Source organism: Monodelphis domestica, chromosome 2 (assembly GCF_027887165.1).
Source record: "Monodelphis domestica isolate mMonDom1 chromosome 2, mMonDom1.pri, whole genome shotgun sequence".
Taxonomy (NCBI): Eukaryota; Metazoa; Chordata; class Mammalia; order Didelphimorphia; family Didelphidae; genus Monodelphis; species Monodelphis domestica.
Genome location: NC_077228.1, coordinates 22,098,302 through 22,118,517, shown reverse-complemented (window position 1 = coordinate 22,118,517; position 20,216 = coordinate 22,098,302). Strand labels below are relative to the sequence as shown.

General features: G+C 40.0%; 1 pseudogene; it reads right to left on the bottom strand.

Moving 5' to 3' along the window:
• Positions 1–14,590: 14,590 nt before the first annotated feature.
• LOC100019128 (L-lactate dehydrogenase A chain-like) lies at positions 14,591–15,705 on the bottom strand (annotated as a pseudogene).
• Positions 15,706–20,216: the final 4,511 nt, after the last annotated feature.

The window sequence follows — 20,216 nt, the reverse complement described above, 5'->3', positions numbered from 1 at the left end:
ATAAAATAGTGGAAATCAGACTTGCACACCCTCTATCTCATAGTCTACGTAAGAAAACCCTTATAATGCTGAAAACACAATAGGAGAAAAACAACAACAAGTTATTCTTAGCAGAGTACGAACAATCCAGGGCATCGGAGGAAGGCAAACATGGTGTTCTGTGAATTCCAAGTGGAGAGGTCATTGATCTGGTGAGGAAAGAGAAATCGCCCCCAGAGACCCTTGATAAGGAAAGGAAATACTGCGCAACCATCCCTAACAAGTCCTGGACATTCTTCATGGAAGCAGTGGGGCTCCCATGACCCGAGGCAGGCTCCAACTAGATACTCCCTCCAAGAACCCACTGAGCCATTAGTTCTCTGGGGACTATTTCCCTCCGACCTCCTAAGAGCCTCTTCAAGAATACTGCATTTTTGCTCTGAAAGTCACGATTCTGCAGATCTGAAGAAAGTATGATATAGCGGGGAGAAGTCAGGAGGACCTGGGTTCAGATCCTGATCCAGACATTTACTAGAGGTGTGACTCTGGGAAAGTTATTCCACTCTGGGCTTCAGTTTCCTCATCTGCAAAATGGGTAAATGGATAATGAGAACACCTACTTTGCAAGTTATGAAAATAGAATTATATATACATATATGTGTGTATATACCTGAGTATAAATAGTGTGCATGCATATATACATGAGGTTATATGTGTATATACATGTACATGTATGTGAAAATATGTGTAATGTCATTTTATTTATTATATATTTCTCTAGCCTTGCGATATATCTCACAGGCTAGAGAAATAATTATATTAAATATAGCATATTTATGAATATTTATTTATAACATATGAAGTATAATATATTACACACACATGTTATGTATATATATGTGTATGTGGATCCTAGCCTTCCCTGAAATGTGTACATAACCCTCTAGTTTCGGGGTTACCTCCCCTCCCTTTCTATTAGGGACAATAGGACCAGAAACGTAAAGCTGGACAGCACCTTGGTTTAGCACAAAATAACATTCCTTGTTCCAAATTTCCTCTGGAGAAGAAATAATGAAAGCTCTCAGGAGTTAGGTGACTTGACCAGGGTAACAAGGAGAATAAGCTTTGGAGGCAAAAGTGAAATCCAGATCTTCAGTCTACAAGCCAGAACATTTTCTATTCTAATCAGGTTGGAGTGCTGAACCCAGAATCAGAAAGCCAGGAGTTCGAATCCCATCTCTGAGTTTACCAGCTCTAGGAATCTCAGAGATTCTAGAAAATGAGAGGATTGGCTTTGGTGGCCTCTGAAGTCCCAGTCAATTCTCCATCTCTGATCCTAGGATCGCCTGCAGAAGTTTAGTTTTAATGAACAAGGGGAGAAAATAGGGAAAATGTATTCTGGTCCCCCCTCTACTGGGATCTTTAGGATTTGAGGAATCAAAAGTCGGTTCTTTGAAGGGATGGCAGGGATCATGGATGCCGATCCAGCCATTAACATTGGAATCTTTCTGGATTTCTGGAGCAGAGAAGATTTCAGTCCCTCACTCAATCCGCTAGACCCCAGAGAGTTGAACCCCCAGGCTAGTAGTAGTATGAACAACTGAAACACTTGTTAAGTGCTTACTATGTCCAAAGGGCTGGGCTCAGGGCTGGAGAGATGAATAGAGCAGTAAGACAGTTCTTGCCTTCAGTGAGCTTACATTCAAATTGGAAATGCATGCTCTGTGGAAGAATCTGCTCCAGGGTAAATAGAAAGGGGCCATGGTCCTTAGGGCACAGCCACAGAGCGGAGGGGAATGCCTGCACTTCCATGATACTTCCATTGACAAAATCATAGTTTCAGATGCTGAACAGGACCTAGAAATTTGGTGGCGAGAACTTCCTCTTTTTAATCTTCCGTAGCCATGGCCACAGCCCTTGCAGCACCAGCTGCCAGGTTCTGCCTCCCCAGGAGAAGACAGACGGGAGTGATGGTGGGACAAATTAAGACTTCAGGTAAGGAAGCATTTCCCATCATGAAAGTTGTCCCAAAGTGTATGAGCTGCCTTGGGAAGAAATGGGTGTCCCTCCCTGGAGAGACCTTCAAGCTGAGATGTTAAGGATGCTTTAGAGGGTAACACCCCACCCTAGGGTGTGGGTTGGACTTTATTCAATTTATTTCCAATCTGGAGATTCCTATGAATTGGGGAGTTGAAATTCTCTGAATTTAAAAATTCCTGTGCTCTACTCCTTAAGTTTCTAATATATGTGTGTGGAATTAAATCAGAGAATGAGGACAACAGGGCCAAGTCCCTTGTCTAGGGTTACTTGGCTAGTTAGTGTCTGAGGTCAGATTTGAACTCAGGAAGTTGAATCTTCATGACTCCAAAGCCAGGAAGTACAAATAGAGACATTAGTGAGGCTCAAAGCAGGGAGAGGATTTAAATAAGGTGGTCTATCAAGGAAACAATGAAAATGGAGCTCGAGTTTTCCATTCTAAGCCCAGAGCCCTTTTGTATAGCGCCATGTTTGTTTTCTAATTTACCCTGCACTGCCAACAGATTGCGCTCTCCTCGAGGGTTGAGACTGACTTATCTCAATCTGGGCTCTTCCCCCAGTGCCCACAAGAGGGTTTGAAAGTGTGGGGCCTCAAGAAGTGTTGGTCATCTTTGCCTCGGTGCCATCCATTTCAATCTTGCCTATAACTATGACCTGAAAACTTTTGACACATATGGGCCAATAGTGTTTGCTTGACTGGTTAAGAATCACATGATGGGGATGAAACAAGATTTCTATGACTCTGCATGAAAAATGAAAACAGCCAAAGTAGGTCAGGTCAGTAAATGAGTAATGGGCATTTATCATAGAGAAAGATGGTGGGTGGGTCACATAGCAGAGATGACAAGCAATAAATGGCCTAACAGATTAGATTCCCCAGGATGGCAAAGAACCAAATGGGATGCCAAAAACCCCAGTGGTTTGAGCAAAGGCCCAGCAATCTGGACAGAAATGAAGACAATGAGTGTGGGTTCATCCATTGGGTTTTGATGCCTCTGCCCTCAATTTCTGTCCAACAATGACAGAGGCACAAATGAATGACAGCATGAGTGATGACAAAGCTGTTTCATTTTTTTTTTCCTGGAAAAGCTTAAATATGGCAGCACATTAAACGGCACAGGACATTAGTGTTGGAAGAGCCCCCATTGGTCATCTAGCCCAACCCATCCCTAAGGGATTTTAACTCCAGGACCTTGGAGGTTCCTTCTACTTTAAATCTATGATTCGAAGTTAGATTCTAACCTTTATTTATTTCCTTGTGGATGCTGCTCCTTGTTTGTGAGCTGGAGGTGAGACTTAAGAGAGAGACTCAACCAATGGTTTGCAGTATACAAAGATAAGAGGAGGACAAAGGTTCAACCTGACGTCAGCATGTCAGGTTATAGACACACGAGAGCATCTCAATGACTTTTGATTTATGAATAATTTTGTTTCCCAATAGTGGACAAGGATTAAATCACACGAATCCAGACCATTAGTAATTAGCCAATGCCTAAATGATGAGTAAGTAGATTAAAGTGGGTTGAAGGAGGATGAGTGAAGAGTAAACTGGAGCGTTGCCCTCAGAGGCACGGAATTAGATATGGTCAGTTTTGTTCCTATTTGTATTATCCTTTCTTCTTCGATGAGTACCCAGGACTTTCTCTGTTCCTGAGTGAGGGGCAGAATAGAAACTTTTACTAAGGGACAATCACTGACCCCTCAGTTAAGGAAAGAACTCGGAAAGAAAGGGGCAGCCTACATTTTGAAGTTTGGGTCTAGCAAAGAAGGAACAGCTGTTCTGCCTGTGATAATATCCACCCTGACTGCCCTCAATTGTAACAGATTAATTGATTCATTTGTTGTTCCCAGTTCTGTCCCCTGGGGTCAATTAGAAGAAATCTAAATCTTCTTCTACATTGCAGACCTTCAAATCCTTATAAAAAATAAAAAATAAAAAAATGATCAGGTCCACTCTAAGCCTTCCCTTTTCCAGTCTAAACATCCATAATTCTTTCTGAACTGATTTTCGTATTACATGAACTCCCAGCTGTTCATCATCCTACTAGTCCTTCAGGAGTAAGTTTCTATTCCTGGAGACAACCTGGTCCTATGTATTCAATTATATCGACTCTATGAACCAAGGATTACATCAACCTGGAAGAAGATGGTGTGACTGTGGAAGCGAGAGCAAGTAGGCCAACAACGATGGATCATGGAGGATATGATGAGGAAGAAAGGCTAACAGACCTGGAAAGGTGGAGAAGGGAACTACTTGTGGAGCAATTTCAAAGCCAAAAAACATGTACTTTTTCACAAATCTGAAGAAGGCTGATGGGTAGGGAATGCAGTGGACTAGGAATTCAAAGAACCAAAGAATCCATTTAAAGGGAATTCAGAAGTCATACAGTCCAACTCCTTCATTTTACAAAAGATCAAGAGGAAGCCCAAAGAGTTAAGTGACACATAATGATTAAAAGGAACCACATCATGACAAAATGGAAATTGGACTGGCTTTGGAATTAAGAGACTTGAGTTCAAATTCAAACCTGGCAATTTCCACCTATCTGACCTTGGTTATTATTTCCTGTCTCTGTTCCTCATCTGTAAAATGAATGGATTGGAATGGATAGCTTCTGGTGCCCTTTCCCACTCTCTATCTATGATCCTATCAGTTCCATTCTTCTTGTAATTTATTTCTTATATCTCCTTTTATGTCTAGATCATGTATCCATTTTGGTCCTATCGCAGTGAATGGTGTAAGATATTGGTCTATATCTAGTTTCTGCCAAACTACTTTCTAGTTGTCCCAGCAATTTTTACCAAATAGTTTTTTCTTATCCCCCAAACTTGGATCTCTGCTTTTGTCAAATACAGGATTACTATAATCTTTTACTGCTGTTTGTTGTTCTGTTCCACTGATCTACCTTTCTATTTCTTAGCCAGTACCTGATAGTTTTGATAATTACTGCTTTAGAATACAATTAAAAATTCAGTACTGCTAGATCTCCTTCCTTTACATTTTTTCATTAATTCTTTTGATATTCTTGATATTTTGTTCTCCCTAATGAATTTCCAACTCAGTAACATATTTTTTTTTTGGTAATTTAATTAGGATTGCATTGAATAAGGAGATTAGTTTATGTAGGATTGTCATTTTATTTATATTGGCTCTGCCCATCCATGAACAATTAATATTTCTCTAATTATTTAGATTTGACTTCATTTGCATAAAAAGGGATTTATAATTATATTTGTGTAGTTTCTAGGCTTGTTTTGACCAGTATATGCACAGGTATTTTATTCTAGCTATGTTTATTTTAAATGGAGTATATCTTTCTATCTCTTCTTTCAGGACTTTGTAAGTAATATATTAAAATGTTAATGATATATGTGGGCTTATTTTATACTACTTTGCTGAAATTATTCATAGCTTCAACTAACTTTTTAATTTAACCTCTAGAATGTTCCATTTATACCAACATGTGATCAGTAAACAGAGATCATTTTATTACCTCTTTGCCCATTTTGATTCTTTTGATTTCTTTTTCTTCTCATTGCTATTGCTAGCATTTCTAATATTGTTCTACATCATATTTCTAATACTCTGTTAAATAAAAAGGTGATGATAGGCATCCTTGTTTCACTTATGATCTCTTTGGGAAGATTTCTAGCTTCTCCTTACAACAAATAATACTTGCTAATGGTTTTAGATAGATGCTTCATATCACTTTAAGGAAAAAAATCCATTTATAGTTATATAACTCTCTTGTTTTACAAATGAAGAAACTGAGGCCTGACACACAGTAAACCCTTAATAAATGTTTGGTGACTAATGAATGTTTATTATTAAGTGGTTTGCCCATACTCACAAAGCCCCTGAATAGAAGAGCTAATATATGAAGTCATATTCTTTGACTCAAAAACCACCAAGCTGTAGTTTCTTCAAATCCATCTAGTGTGTATTTTGAAATGCCTGGAATATAATAGTAATAGCTAACAGATGCTTACCAGCAATGTGACTCTGGACAAGTCACTTACTCCTATTTGCCTCAGTATTCTTACTTGGAAAATGACCTGGAGAAGGAAAAGGCAAGTCACTCTAGTATCTTTGCCAAGAAAACCTGAAATGGGATCACAAGGAGTCAGACATGCCTGAGAAGATCCAACCACAACAACTGTTACAGGCCAGGCACTGTGCTAAGCTTTTAAACAATTGTTGCTAATCCTCACAAAAACCCTGTGAAGTAGATGCTATTATTATCCCTAATTTACAGTTGAGGAAACTGAGGCAATTAAAGTTAAGCAACTTGCCCTCAGTCACATAGTTAAAAATGGTGGGAAGTTGGTTTTGAACTCAGGTCTTCTTGACTCCAGGCCCAGCACTCCATACACTGGGCCACCTAAATTCCTGATTGTTATACTAAGGTCTTCCCTCTAAGGTTTGTCCATCCTGAATTCAATCAAATTGGGCCCCACCAATCCACTGTCCAAACAATCTCACATTCTGCTCTTTGCAGCCCTTTTCTAAGAAGTATAAAACTCCTCCATTTGGCAGCTTCTCCTCCCCTGAAGTCACTCAACCAATTACAACAATAACCCTGGCCAGCAGGAGAGAAAACATGCCCCACCAATGGATTGTCCAATGCCTTAAAAATGTGTGTTCACCGGAGTTCAAGGAGAAAGTGGCCCGGCAGATGCCAAGTCAGAGAGATCTGCATGTTCTAAGTTGCAAAGTCAGAATCCCATTTGGATGGGAGGTTGTGTTCACTGCCAGGTGCGGCGTCACCATACTGGAATCAGAGAGGTTTTGCAAGAATCAGGAAAAGATTCAAGTTCAGCAAAAGAGCAACTCCAAGAGTGAGGGCTCCAGCAGTGAGCACAATTGGTAGGGAGCCTGGGACATGGGACACGTGGCATGGACTCAGAACAGGGCTGGACCCAAACAGCAAGGCAGGGAGCGAGGGAGTAGGAGAGTCAGGACAAGACAACTCAAGTGGAAACTGATGAGAGTCACATTCTGATGGAAGGAAGGAAGGATCTCAACACTTTTTTATAAATTAAAAAAATTAGTCTCTTTCCATTTAAAGCCACTTCCTAACTTTACAAATGGGGAAATGGAGGTACAGGGAGAATGCATCTGGCCCAATATCTCACAGGCAGTCCTTTTTTTCAACATTCGTGTTCAATAGAAAGGAAATCTCTTTCTTCTGGAGTCAGAAGACCTAGAGTTCCAAATCTGGCTCCACTATGAACATTGGAAAAAGTCAATTAATCTCTCTGACCTTCAGTTTTCTCATCTATGATAATGATGGAATTGTACAAGATGGCCCCTAAGATTTCTTTCTGGTCTAAATCTATGCTTCTAGGAGGTCATTCAGTCACTCAATATTCTAGTCTCCTTAATTCTAAGGGCATGAGGTTGGTCCAAGGTTGGCCCAAGGTTCTTTCTACCAGATTGGGAGAGTGTTGAAACTCCAGGTTCCCGAAAGCTAACTACCAATAAATCACTCATATAGGCTTCATCTCATTTCCTCACCTGTAAAATGGGTGAAAATAATGCCTGTGGTTACTACTTCACAGGGCAGTTATAGGGAATTCAATGGGACACTCTAGATAAAGTACTCTACACACGGAATATGTTCTATAAATGCCCCATATTGATACTTAACTCATTCTATCTCAGAGGCCCTGTTAAGGATTAGTCTGGATAAAAGGTCAAAGGATCACAGATTCCGAGCTGGAAGGGGTCTTAGTGTTCATTCCAGTCCAACAACTCATTTTATAGATGATGAACGGAGGCCCAGAGAAAGCAGTTGCCATGATCACCTAAATAATAAGGTGGGTTTGGAATCTCTTTCTGAAGTAGGACTTGAATCCATTTCTTCCTGACTCCATGAGCAGAACTATATCCAACATACAATATGAATATGACACAGTCACACTTGGGGTCTGTGATAATCTAAAAAGCCTGGCAAGTAGTAATGTATGCCCCAAAGTTTTAGTCTAGTTTTAAGCTTTAATAGCTTAATTTTAGGGGGTTACACTGACCTGTATGACATTCTGTTTTGCATTAGTCATGCGTATGAGAACCCAAGGAGGGAGAAGTCCAAATTTTGAGAGAAACAGGAATTCAAGGGAGGGAGAGATGGGGATTGAATCAAGAAAACTTTTTTTGAAAGGGGAATTGAGAGGGATCTAAAGGACAGGAAGGATGGATAGGTAATGTAAGTTAATGTAAGAGAGAGATAGAGAGACAGAAAGGACAGAGAAATGGAGAGACAGAGACAGAGAGACAGACAGAGAAAGGTAGAAAGGGAGAGATAGAGAGACAGAGACAAAGAAAGGGAGAGAGAGGGAGAAAGAGAGAGACAGAGACAGACAGAGAAAGGGAGAGACAGAGCGAGAGACAGAGAGACAGTGGCATACAGAGATAGATAGACAAAGAGAGAAAGGGAGAGAGAGAAGGAGAGAGACAGAGACAGAGAAAAAGAGACAGAGACAGACAGAGACAGAGAGAAAGAGACAGAGAGAGTCAGAGACAGAGAGAAAGTGACAGAGAGACAGAGAGACAGAGAGGTTTGTTTTTTCAAAGTACCAGCTTCTAGTCTTATTTATTAGTTCAATAGTTCTATCACTTTTGATTTTATTAATTTCTCCCTTAATTTTTATGATCTCTAGTTTGGTTTTCTTCTGGAGGGTTTTAATTTGTTTGCTTTCAAGTTTTTTTATTTGCATTTCCAATTCATTGATCTCTGCCCTCCCTAATTTGTTAATATATGCACTCAGGGATATGAATTTTCCTCTGAGTACTGCTTTGGCTGCATCCCATAAGGTTTGAAAGGATGTCTCACCATTGTCATTTTCTTCGATGAAATTATTAATTGTTTCTATGATTTGTTCTCTAACTAACCAATTTTGGAGGATCATATTATTTAATTTCCAATTGATTTTTGATTTGGCTCTCCATGTACCCTTACTGATCATTATTTTTATTGCCTTATGATCTGAAAAGGCTGCATTTATTATTTCTGCTTTTCTGCATTTGTATGCCATGTTTCTGTGACCTAGTGTATGGTCAATCTTTGTCAATGTGCCATGTGGTGCTGAGAAGGTGTATTCCTTTTTGTCCCTATTTATTGTTCTCCATATGTCTATTAACTCTAATTTTTCTAAGATTTCATTCACTTCTTTTTCCTCTTTCTTATTTATTTTTTTATTTGATAGTGGTTGGTTCAGATCTCCCACTAATATGGTTTACTGTCTATTTCCTCCTTCAATTCTCCTAGTTTCTCCATTAGAAATTTGGGTGCTATACCATTTGGTGCATACATGTTGATTAGTGATATTTCCTCATTGTCTATAGTCCCTTTTAACAAAATATATTTACCTTCCCTATCCCTTTTAATCAGGTCTATTTTTCCTTTGGCTTTGTCACATATCATAATTGCAACTCCTGCCTTCTTTCTGTCAGTTGAGGCCCAGAAGGTCTTGCTCCATCCTTTAATTCTGGCCTTGTGAGTGTCTACCCACCTCATGTGTGTTTCTTGAAGACAACATATGGTAGGGTTTTGGATTCTAATCCATTCTGCTATTTGTCTACATTTTATGGGTGAGTTCATCCCATTCACATTCAAAGTTATGATTGTCACTTGTGGACTCCCTTGCATTTTGATATCCTCCCCTAATTCTGACCTTTCTTCTTTAGCTATAACCTTTTAAGCCAGTGATTTACTTTAGGTCAGTCCCCCTAGTCCCCTCCCTTGATATTTTTCCCTTTCTGGCCCCTCCCTTTTTGTTCCCTTCCCCTCCCCCCTCTTCTTCCCTCCCTTTTTGTGTTCCCTCCCCCCCTACCCTCCTTGGTTTTCCCTTCTCCCTCATCCTGTTGGATAAGATAGAATTCAAGATCCCAATGGATCTAGATGCTCTTCCCTCTCAGAGTTGATTTCACTGAGAGTAAAGTTTAAGTAAAAACTTGCTTCCTCTCCTTCTTATAGGAGATTTCTTCCCCTCCCCTTCCCATGTGTTATGATAGGTCAGGTAAGTAGTAGTATGGGTCTATCCAGAGTGGAGTTCATTGGAATAATTCTAAGGCTGTCAATTTAGGAAATGAATATGGCTCAGAGAAGGTGCTTATATATTTGTAAAATATCTGAAGTGGAAGGAGAAAAAAATTATAACTAAGGCCCTAAGAATGTTAGAGTTAGAAAGACCCTTAGTGACCAACCCCTTCACTTTACAGCTGAGAAAACTGAGGGAAAAGGACTTGGCCAAGGACACACTAGACTTCAATAGGTTAACTTTATGATGGTTTTCAGAAAAGAATGAACTAGCATGTGTGGGAGGAACAGTTCATAGCACTGTGGAATCTCAGAGCTAAAAACCATTTCAGAGACCATCAATTCTAGCCCATGAGGTCATCCAGTTTTACCTGCAATCCTCCATTGAGGGGAAGTCATTGCCTTCCAGGCAGCTCATTCCATTTTAGGATTGCAATTGTTGGAATGCTTCTGCTTACATCAAGAAGATATTGGCTCTTCTTGACTTCAGGTTCTCCCTTCTGGGTCAAAGCAAAATACACCTTTTCCACTTAAAAGACTTTCAAATACTTGAAATCAACCATCTTGTGCCACCAAGTCTTCACCCTCAACACACACACACTGTCAGAGGTATTCTATTTTCAAGCTAAATATTCTAGATGTTACATGCAATGATGTGATCTGATGACCACTAGCATCCTAGTCACCCTTTTCTGATTGATCAATATTCTTCCTAAAATATAGGGCCCCCAACAGCTGGGCAAAGGATGGCAGAACCAGCACCTCCAAAGCCCTGGACACATCAATATGATTTTTGTGTTACCAATTATTTTCACTTTTGAAAATATAACATAGTATAAGTAACAACATTAATATATGTGATTTGTTGTAAATATTTCATAAATTATAATAAATGCACTCATTCAAGAGAAACAAATTCTCACATTAGCTATATCTGAAAATTTGTGTCTTTCCTTTTTTCCCCTCTCCCTCCCATTAATATAATCTTAATGAAGCTTAAAAGCCATTAGCTTTTGTGGCTGAATATCATTCTTCCTGAGCTTGCAGCCTACTAAAACCCCCAGATCTTCTTCAAATGAACCAACTTCTAGCCATTTCCCCCTACCTTGGACTTGTGAAAAAGATATTTTGAACCACAATTGTTGGAGATACAAACCTAAATATAGCAGTCCACCTGTCTATAGTGATTTGAGGTTTGCAATGCAGTATTCTTGCCACAGCCAAGTACCAAATGATATTACCTGGGTATTATTATCTCCATTTCAGAAAAGAAAATTCAAAAATATTAAAGTATTTTCACCAGGATATGTTTCAGAATTGGGATTCAAACCCTTATATCTTATGATTCCACGTACTGTATGGTTTCTTCTAGAACATATTTCCTTCATTATGGACACCATGAATATGGTCCTGGACTTGGCGTTAGGAGGACTTGAATTCAAATCTTGTCTCTGATACTTCTGGGCTGAGTCCTGTTGGATCTGACCATCTTCACTAGCTATTGTCCTGTCCTTCTCCCTTTTGTTGCTAAACTTGAGAAGACTTTTGACAAGTCCTCCATTTTCACTCTTCTTATTCCATTTTAAATCTAGCTTCTTTCATGAATCAGCTGACATCTTGCCTTCTGCAAGAACTCTTTCTCCATTATTGAACTGTTATTCCCTCTGAGATCACTTCCAATTGATATATACATATATATATACATATATATACATACATATATAATGTGCATGTATATAAACACACATGTACATATAATCAACATGTGTGTAGACATGTATGTATATTGTGATATATAAATATGGTGTTAAATATAAAATACAGTTTTAAGAAGCACATGTGTATATACATACAAATAAGATACATGTGATATTGAAGATATGTAATGCATAAAATATATGTATATGTGTGTATACATGTATAGAAGCAATGATGTGCAGACAAGATAGGCAGACAATTGACAGAGAGAACAATGCTTGTTTGCCTGACTGACATCTTCTCAGTATTCCCAATGAATTCTCTCACCTACAAATTGCAGAGGGTGCCGACTTACATTGTTTGAGGGATTCTCTCACAGGAGAATCTTCTGTTGATGAAGTCGTGCCTCCAATTTATATCTCTATTATTATTAGGTCACTTCACCTGGGTAGATAGAAGAAAAGAGACTAGACATTCTGACCCTCACCAGTGCCATTAGCATCAGGGCTCACTTTGGCCAAGAAAGTGGTTGGTCCATAACTGGGATCTTTGGGACAAACACCAGCTCTCAGTGCCAAGATTTTCTGACTTCTTTGATGACTAAAAAAAAACCCATGAAGCCATTTCCCAGAATGGAAATTGCTGAGTCCTAGGCACCAAAGAGTTTTTATAAGCAAAAAGAAAACAGAGAAAGGTAACCTAGCTGGTGATGTTAGAGGGACTTCCCAGCCTCCAAAAACTACCCTTCTTTGTGTTTTTCACAAAAATGCCAATAACTATAAATAATCTGCAAAGATCCAGTCATCCACAGCACCAAACTCCATAGATGTAGGCTGTCAAACCCACAAGACAGGGTCTCTTAGGCTCAGTCCTCTCACCAGGATCACCAAAGCAAGAGACCCATCTTTGGTCCTTGTTATTCTGTTTCTCTTCCCGTCAGGTTCAATCAATCACTCAATAATCATTTGTTAAGCAATGACTATGGGCATGCATTGTGCCTAAGCAGTGAGGATACAAAAATAAGAGTTCCTGCCCTCAAGAAGCTAATATTTTAATAGAGGAAATAGCACATTAGGTTGGAGCACCAGATAAGTGATTACTTCTTCTCCCCTCATGGTTCTGTCTTGGAGTAAACTTTGAGAGGTGAGATTTCTAGTACCATCACTCATGAGCCCCCATCTGGTGTGCCCACAATTGGTTATCAGTTAGCCAGTCAAGTAACTAAACTTTTAGTTAGTTGTATCTACTAAGTAGGTATGGTTGGGAAAGATGTTATAGAAGCGTCCCTGAAAAGGTCTTGGCCATGCTCAGCTACAAATACACATACAGCCTAATGGACACAATCATAATGTACAATGCTGAGGCATACAGGTAGAGGACACATGAGGGAAAGGGAAAACCCAACTCCTGGTTACTGGCAGTATTTTTCATTCTTTGTGAAGCCCTCATGAAGTTCATCTGGGATGTAGCCATCTGATAGGCTTTGAGAGTTAAGTCTTGATGGAGTCCGGATTTGTCTTACTCTTTGTTCTAAAGAAGTCTTATTCCCTGTAGCTGCTTTCCCTTCATTTAATTAATTTATTCTCTCTACAATCCAAAATAGATGCAATGGTCTAATGACATGATTGATGAACACAGTAGAGGCAGAGTATGACAATCCCTATGGGATGGTTCCCATCCCTACCTTGATTCCTTCTGGTCCAAGTAAAGAATCTGCCTTCTGACACTTGACTGACTTCCTACAAATATACTTTCTGTGATCTAAATAGGCCCAAAAGGAGTGTTTAATTCTTTTAACCCAACCTAATTCATTTCCTATGAGTCTACAGCTGATTTTATCCAATGACTCAAATTATCCAAGGGTTCCTTCTAAACTAATTGTAAACTTGTTGACACTTAGTTTATGCCTTTGAGAGATTAATTCAGTAGAATCCATCATCCTGACAATATTAATCAGCTTCAGCCAGGACAATGACATAAAGAAAGGGCCAGTAATGAGAAAGGATGATGAGGTAAAGGAAAGTTAAAGAGCTGAGTCTTTAAGTACCTCCAATGTGATGGGATATGGAATGGAGACCCTCTCAGCTAAAAGAGACCGTAGGAAAGAATTTTAGAGCTAAAAGGAACAGCAGAGATCATTTGGTCCAATTTTCTACTTTAACAACCAGTGAATTGAGACTAGAACCCAGTTCTCCTGATTGCAAGTCAACCATCCTTTTGAGTACCCTGAGTTGATTCAAAGGCAAGGTTCAGTAACATCCTAGGAACACACAAGGTGAACATTAATTCTTTTTTTTTTTAGTTATTTGTTGTTTATTCAATATTTGGGTTAGTATGACACTTGAGGAATTGGTTGGATTGTTGTACCTATATAGATCCTTTTTATGTAATTAAAATGTACAACTACTGATATATAGAGTAGATAGAACTGGGTCTTCTGGAAAAGTAATGCATGGGGCCATACTGTAGAACCCTAATGGGGAAGGGGGCCCCAAAGATAATCAGTCTATCAGCAGAGTATTACTACTGTATGGTGGTGTGGATCTAAGGGAACTGGGAACTGGTAGCACCTACAAGACAGGCAGTAACATAACCGTGGAGAGCTGACTGAGCTTGACCACAAGCACTTCATGACTTTGGTACAAGACTAGTCATACCTAATATTTTAATAGATGTTGTTTGCATCACTGTGCAAACAACAGGGTTTAACAAATAGGAGTCCCTGTACTATTCCTCATCTCTAACTTCAAGAGGAGACTAGAGTGTGTTCATAGGCCTTATATGTCTGCTTTCTATTGGCATTGAGTCACTAATCATTGGGAGGATTTGAACCACTTGAAATGTGCATCATACATAATCCCTTAACTGCTATCATGTACTCTAGACAGTAAAGTGGAAGTATATTCGAAGGCTTTAAAACTGCAGCTCCTTCTGGATCCCCCAAAGAGTGTCTGCACTCTGCTTTAAGAGGGCCTCTTCCTCCAGAGTCAGGGTAAACTTCACCACATTTGAAATGCCATTCTGTCCCAAGATACACGTAACACTAGGGAGACACCTTCATTAATGCCATATAGACCCTTAATCATGGTGGAAATCGGGTGCTCTCTCTCCTAAGATTCTTCTTGATGTTTTCTGCCCAGTCTGCCACAGACAAGCCAATGGCCCAGGAAATGTAGCCCTTCAACTTGATCACCTCATAATCACTTTCAACTACTTGTTCATGAACATCTTTCCAATGCTCTGAATCATCATCAGTCCCTAGAGCAAGATGAAGAGTCTTCAGAGAGTCACCAGCAACATTCATACCACTCCATACAGGATCGCTCGAGTCTCCATGTTCCCCAAGGATCCATCCATGACATCTTGAGTGGTGGATACTGAGTTTCTCCCCCATCAGGTAACAGAAATGGGCAGAATCCAGATTGTAACCATTTCCAATAACACGGTTTTTAGGTAAACCACTTAGCTCAAGGCTACATATGTCAAAATATCCACTGGATTGGAGGCAACAACCAACTGCAATTAGGGCTATATTTAACAACATTGGGAAGGATGAACTTAAAGATATTCACATTATGCTGGATCAAATTAAGATGATGTTCTCCTTCCTGCTGATGTGCCCCAGCTTTGAGTTTGCAGTCACAGAATACTCTTTGCTAGAGACGATCTTTGGTGTTTTGAGGAAAAGGCTGCCATGTTGGAGATCCATCATCTCTCCTTTTACTTTGTCTTCTATAACATCAACTAGGGCAAGTTTGTCAGCCAAATCCTTCATTAAGATACTGATGGCACATTCCATGCCAAGTACACCAACCCCAACAATAGTTATCTTGTTATATGGGGAGTCTGGTCTTCCTTTAGGACATTCACAATCAGCAGATCCTTGACAGTTCCCATCTTCTTGGGGGTAATCCAAGATTGCTGGTCAGGCTACAAAGAAGTCAGAGATGTATGTGAGACTGCTGCTCCCAGACTCATGCCTGAAAATTAATTCCAATTTTCTTCATCCCTCTATATTAGGAGCAGTTTTTCTAACTTTTCTAACTTTTCTAACCAGCCTTCTAAACTGGTCATTGTGTTGTTTCCCTTGAAAGTCCCTACAAAACCAATCCTCTCTGGATCTCTCTGGCATGGGCGTGTGTGCAGAGGAATCTTGTTGAATGCTATCAAGACAGAGGGCTTTGTTCTAATGAAGTCTTTTGGGATCAATTGCAAGGTCCTTCTTCCACTTTAAGTTCATTTTCAACTATTCTTTCACCGTGAGACAGAATGGTGAATTAACTTTGACTTCCAGTTGAGACTTTGGGATGCTCTTCTTACCTACATGAAATCATGGTATTATTAAAAAGAAAAAAAGCTGATTCAAATCTCAGTCATACTATCTACTATCTGAAGGACCTTGAGCAAATCCCTGGCCTTCTTCAGGTCTCAATTTCTTCATCTGCCAGATAATGTCCCTTGTCTTCATTAGATGATCTCTGAAGGCTCCCTTACTTCAAATCTCTGAAGCTATGATTAATCCATCAATCAATAAGAATTTACTAAGGGCTTTTTATGTGCCTGGCATTACTATCCCTACTGTGCTAAGGAGTAGGAGGGATAGAAAAGCCAAAGCAGCAACAGTTCCTGCCCTCCAGGAGCTCATGTTCTAGTGGGGAATACAACATGTCCATGATTTGAGACATACGAGATAGAGTAGAAGCGAGGCCCCCTTAGAGGTCAGTCTCTAGCATCTGGAGGGAGCAAAACTCTTGTAGAAGTTGGTCTTGAGCCAAGTCCATCTTTGTTCCGCCACTCACCAGCCATGCCTCCTGCTCTGTCACTGCTCTGAACCTCATCTCTACCATGGAAAGAGGTCCTTGCTGTTTCAACAGCATTGATTAGCCATCTGCTATGGATAAGGCAATGTGTAAGGGATGCAATGATGAAAATGAAACCATCCCTTCAGCCAGGTCATTACCATGATATCAAGGGAATCTGCCAAGTACAAAAGGCAGAGAGTGATAAGGGCAAAGGAGCTGTTGTTGGAGGAAATATGGTGTCTAGACCTGATGCCAATGGAAGCCAGAATTATGATGATAACATTGCAGAATAAATTATTATCATAATACTTTTTTCAACTCTCCCAGAATCTGTGACTACACTGAATTCCCTATCCATACAGTAAGTCACAATCCCATTTGCCTAGTCCTTACCACTTTAATGCCTTGGAACCAATACACAGTATTGATTCTGAGATGGAAAATAAAGGTTAAAAACCATCTTCAATGAGTTTACATGAACACCAGCTACCCAGTTATTCTTGGTATTATTACTATTCTTAAAACTCATATTTATATATGGTAGAAGCTTTACAAAGTACTAAACCAATGTTTGGTCACTTATTCCTCACAAAAGCTCTTGGGGAAACAGGTGGCATTATTACCATTTCCATTTTAAGGATCAGGGAACTGAGGCTCTGAGGACATCAGACCTAGAGCCAAAAGGATCCTCAGAAGCCATCAAGACCAATGCCATCATTTTACAGATAAGGAAACTGAGATCCAGTGAGGGAAAGTGACTTACTAGAGGCTACATGGCTAATAAGGAGCAGATTCAGGATTCACAGCCAGTCCTCTCCCTCCAAATCCATCATCCCTTCTACTTTATTGTTTCCTCCTTGGTAGTGAAGAGGAAGATCCCCATTTTGTGGAAACAGATAAGTGACTTGAAGAAGAATCAAAGCTCAGTGTGGAACCCAGGGTTCTTGACTCAAAATGCTACTCTCTTTCTAGTTAAATACAGAAGATCTCATCACTTAATCAGATTCAGAGTGGCCAATTGGTCAGCCACATAAGCTCTCCAGGCACATTGCCATAGACTTAGGGATTTGGAGACCATATAACTCAATGTCCTCATTCTTTCAGATGAAGAAATAGGAACCCAGGATTACTAAGTGGTTTGCCTAAGGTTATAGTTAGTTTGTGCCAGAGATGGAATTTGAACTGAGCTCTTTTGACTCCAGTGCCAATGCTCTTATCTTTCCAGTTCTCTTTCTAGGATCCCATAATCCCTTATCCCCAAAGCCATGTTGGATATACTAGACCCAGGGCCTGCCAAACATTATAGAGGACAAGAATATTGATCTGGCCTGGAATCCTCAGAGAAGGCTTTCCAGAGGAGGTGAGATCAGATTTGGGCCTTGAAGGACAAAAAAATGACCTTACAATGTTAATCAGCTTCAGCCAGACCTCCTGCTTTCTCGGGTTCAGTGATAGGAAGGAATGATGAGATAAAGTAGGGATTAAGAACTGAGAAGATGAAAATGCTGCATTTGAGTTTCATTTACTTCTACATGAAAACTGCTGGCCCCAGGCAGGAAAATTGGAATAAAAGAATAAAAGCCACAACAACAACACAAAGGCTGTTGATTACAAAAAAAAGAGAAACAGGAACAAACAGGCCTCCCTGGCCAAGAGCTGGGCAGAGGGCAAAGAGCCCTACAAGACTGTTTCCATCATGTGTTTATAAGAAGATGACCAATGAATGTGGGGCTACTCTGAGGCCAACTGCTTAGAATCCCTCTATCTCCTCCTACACAAATTATCCAGTCCTTTATTTTGGCCATCTGCTGGTGAAAAACGTTATCCCTAGATCCCTAAGAGCATTATGTCTTATGTTGCCTCCCTCTTCTCCCAAAAATATTGCTTGGGAATAATCACCTTCATCATGGAGACAAGTAGTTAGAGGACCACAGCTCCACACCTGGCTTTTCTCCATCCTACCTGGGGATGGTTGGCACAGGCTCATGCAGCCTCAGGGCTGGAAGGGTCCTCAGAGACCAGCTCATCTGAACTATGTCCCAACAGGAATCCCTGGTCAGCCTCTCTGACAAGGCTTGGCCTAAGAGGGGGAGAATTTGAAAAATGAGGATAATTTTGACACCAGCAAGAAAGCCTGGGAGAATGGAAATTGTACTGCATTTGGGGTTAGGAGACCTGAGTTCAAGTCTTTTTCTGCTGTAGGACCTTGGATAAGCCATTCTTCTCTGAGACTCAGTTTCTTCATCTGTAAAATGGCAGACTCAATGACCTCTAAGTTCTTGTCTCACTTCACTCATTTTAAATCTATGCCTAGAAAGTCCTGAGTTCTAGTCTAGGAGAAATTTTATAAATCAGTAGTCTAGATTGTGTTAGATCTCTGCATTTCCACACAGTTACCCACTCTATCTATATCTTTTTGTCTTTGCCATTGTTTCTCTGCCTCTTAGTCCCTGCTTTCAGTATTTTCCTCTCTCTTGCTTCCTTGTCTCTTTCCCTGTTTTTCTGTCTCCCTATCTCTCTCTGACTCTGTCTCTGACTGTCTGTCTGTCTGTCTCTGTGTGAGTTTCTTTCTGTGTGTTTTGCTCTATGTGTCTCTCTCTGTTTCTCTGTCTCTGTCCCTCTCTGTCTCTCTGTCTCTGTCCCTCTCTGTCTCTCTGTCTCTCTGTCTCTCTGTTTCTGTCTCTCTGTCTCTGTCTCTGTCTGTCTCTCTCTCACTCACTCACACACACACACCCTCACATACACACACAGACACACAGATGGTCTATGCAATCTGTCTATGACAGCTACAAATACATTATCTTAAGACTAATTAATTTTACTAAACCTCTAGTTTTACATATGAGGAAACTGAGCCCTGAGAAATAAGGCTTGCCATCAGTCACATAAATAGTATACAGCAGAGCCAAAATCTAGACTCAGTACCTGTGAATTCAAATCCAACACATTATCCACTGTATAACACAGTACTTATCCTTTATGCTCATCATTTATCTTTGGCTGGCAAAATATATTTAAGTTCTTTGGACCTCAGTTTCCTCCTCTGGAAAATAGGAAGCTTGCATTAGATGTTTCCTAAGATTAAGACATCAGGTCTGGATTCAAATCCCACCTCAGAACTTACTAATTAGACCAGTCTCTGTGTCTCAGTTTCCTCATTTGTCAAATTATGGGAATGGACTCCTCTAAGGTCCCTTCCAGGTTTAGAAGTATAATGCTGTGAGTATAGTTGGACTGTCTCTGCTTCATTCCTGGATTTTATGGCTTTCTTAATGACTTTAAGATTCTGTTAGTGTTCTTGTATGTTATTTCATCTCTTTCCAGCAAAAGACAATTTAAGGACCCTTTGAGCCTCCTTCTTGTGGCAAATGTTTGACAACTGTTAAAAATAAAGACATTGACTACATTTCATAGAGTTGTTTAATTATATTTGCCATGTTGTAAATATACATGGACAATAACAGCAGCATTCATGAATTAATATTAATTGCATAGATGATAATGGAGCCCAAATTCTCAGACTCTTGGGTCTCTTGGCAGGGTTCTAGGGTCTCTATCTTTCCTTTTTTGCCTCACAAAAGTCAATATTCCATCTACCTTCCCTTTTATGTGAAGGTCTGCATTATCTAACACTTGCCCCCAGTGAGATTGGCAGGACTAG